General features: G+C 42.8%; 1 pseudogene; it reads left to right on the top strand.

The window, feature by feature from the left end:
- LOC100948593 overlaps positions 1-872 on the top strand; it is a 7380-nt pseudogene extending 6508 nt beyond the window's left edge.
- Positions 873-2610: the final 1738 nt, after the last annotated feature.

A 2610-nucleotide genomic window follows, 5' to 3' on the forward strand; every position in this document is an offset into this window, starting at 1 on the left:
TCCAGATGGTCAATATCTGGTCATTGGGTCTGTTGATGGATTCACTGAAGTGTGGAACTTTACAACTGGAAAAATCAGGAAGTATGTTAAGTACCAGGCCCAGGATAACTTCATGATGATGGATGATGCTGTCTTCTGCATGTGTTTCAGGAGAGATACAGAAATGTTAGCAACTGGGCTCAAGATGGAAAAATCAAGGTATGGAGTTCAGAGTGAACAGTGTTTAAGGAGATTTGAGAAGGCACATAGTAAAGGTGTTACCTGTCTAAGCTTTTCTAAGGATAGCAGTCAGATCCTTAGTGCTTCTTTTGACCAGACAATTAGACTTCATCGTTTAAAATCTGGAAAAACCCTGAAGGAATTTCGTGGCCATTCATCTTTTGTTAACGAAGCGACATTTACACAAGATGGACATTATATCATTAGTGCATCTTCTGATGGCACTGTGAAGATCTGAAATATGAAGACCACAGAATGTTCAAATACCTTTAAATCCCTAGGCAGCACTGCTGGAACAGAACATTATGTTCAACAGCGTGATCCTGCTTCCTAATAACCCAGAGCACTTTGTGGTGTGTAACAGATCAAACACAGTTGTCATCATGAACATGCAAAGCCAGATTATTAGAAGCTTCAGCTCTGGTAAAAGAGAAAGTGGAGGCTTTGTTTGCCATGCCCTCTCTCCTCGTGGTGAATGGATCTACTGTGTGGGAGAAGAGTTAGTGCTCTACTGTTTCAGCATAGTCACTGGCAAGCTGGACAGAACTTTGACGGTTCATGAGAAGGATGTGATTGGTATTGCACATCACCCTCATCAGAATATGACTGCTACCTACAGTGAAGATGGACTCCTAAAGCTCTAGAAACCCTAATTCAACTTTTCTTTTTAAACTATGTAGGGAACTGGACACCATGCATGCATGCAGGAACAGTCAACGGTTTTTGGCGCATGCAAGGAAATGCTGAGATAGGGATAGCCTCCTGACAAACCTGGAGAGGTCTTGTGGTTTGAAGGCAAGCCCCCAGGCAAGATCGCTCTGGAGCAGGTCTTCAACACACACTCACACCATGACTGTCCCTCACAGAGAAGTGAAGAACCTCACTCCTAGCCTCTCAAATACTAACACAGCTCTTAATTATAACTCCTTTGTCACCATCTGTTCATTTGTTTCTTTCACCAGCCCTGAGCTCATGGAAAATAGAATGTCTTGTTCACCTTTGTTAAAAAATAATTTTTAAAAGTCCACTACCGGCTCGGCGCCTATAGCTCAACCGGCTAAGGCGCCAGCCACGTACACCTAAGGTGGCGGGTTCGAATCCCCAGCCCGGACCTGCCAAACAACAATGATGGCTGCAACCAAAAAATAGCCGGGCGTTGTGGCGGGCGCCTGTGGTCCCAGCTACTTGGGAGGCAGAGGCAGGAGACTCGCTTGAGCCCAGGAGTTGGAGGTTGCTATGAGCTGTAATGCCACGGCACTCTACCCAGGGGGACAGCTTGAGGCTCTGTCTCAAAAAAAAAAAAAAAAAAGTCCACTACCAGGGGCAGTGCCTGTGGCTCAAGGAGTAGGGTGCCAGCCCCATGTGCCAGAGGTGGTGGGTTCAAACCCAGCCCTGGCCAAAAACTGCAAAAAAAAAAAAAAAGTCCCCTACCAAATCTAAGTTTAAAACTATTATTTTTCCATGGAATGGCCTTATTATATATAAATCAGTTATCAATAGACACATGGGTTTACTTCTGGAATCTCAATTCTATTCCATTTATCTACGTATTCTTCCTTATAGCAGTATCATACTGTCTCAATTACTGTTGTGTTATAATATGTTTTGAAATCAGGAAGTATGAGTCTTCAAACTTTGTCATTTTAGGATTATTTTGATTATTCTGGGTCCTTTGTAATTACACATGAAATTTAGAACCAGATTGTCCCTTTCTACAAAAAAGCTAGCTAGAATTCTAATAGAGATTGTGTTGAATCTGTCAATGAATTTGAAGAAGATTGCTATTAACCAATATTGCTTTCCATTTCTGGACATGGGATCTTCTTCCATATATTTAGACCTTTCCCTTGTCTTTCAACAATAGTTTGTAGTCTTCAGAGTATAACTTTAACACATCTTTTGTTATATTTATTTCCAAGTATTTTATTCTTTTTGATATTCTTGTAAATGAATTGTTTCCTTTTCTTTTCTTTTTTTTAGTAGAGGTTTTTTTCTTTGCAGTTTTGGCCAGGGCTGGGTTTGAACCCGATACTCCCAGTATATGGGGCCAGCGCCCTACTCCTTGAACCACAGGGCCGCCCTTCTTTTTTCTTTGAGACAGAGTCTCACCCTGTTACCCTTGGAAGAGTGCCGTTACATCACAGCTCACAGCAATCTCCAGCTCTTGGGCTTAGGTGATTCTCTTGCCTCAGCCTCCCGAGTAGCTGGGACTATAGGCACCTGCCACAATGCCCAGCTATTTTTTTGTTGCAGTTTGATCAGGGCCGGGTTCAAACCTGCTACCCACCCTCAGTATATGGGGCCTGCACCCTACCCTCTGAGCCACAGGGGCCACCCTGGAATTGTTTTCTTAATTTCATTTTCAGATTATCCACTGCAAACATATAGATA

Source organism: Otolemur garnettii, unplaced genomic scaffold, assembly GCF_000181295.1.
Source record: "Otolemur garnettii isolate 467f Iridium unplaced genomic scaffold, OtoGar3 scaffold00294, whole genome shotgun sequence".
In the NCBI taxonomy this organism is placed as follows: Eukaryota; Metazoa; Chordata; class Mammalia; order Primates; family Galagidae; genus Otolemur; species Otolemur garnettii.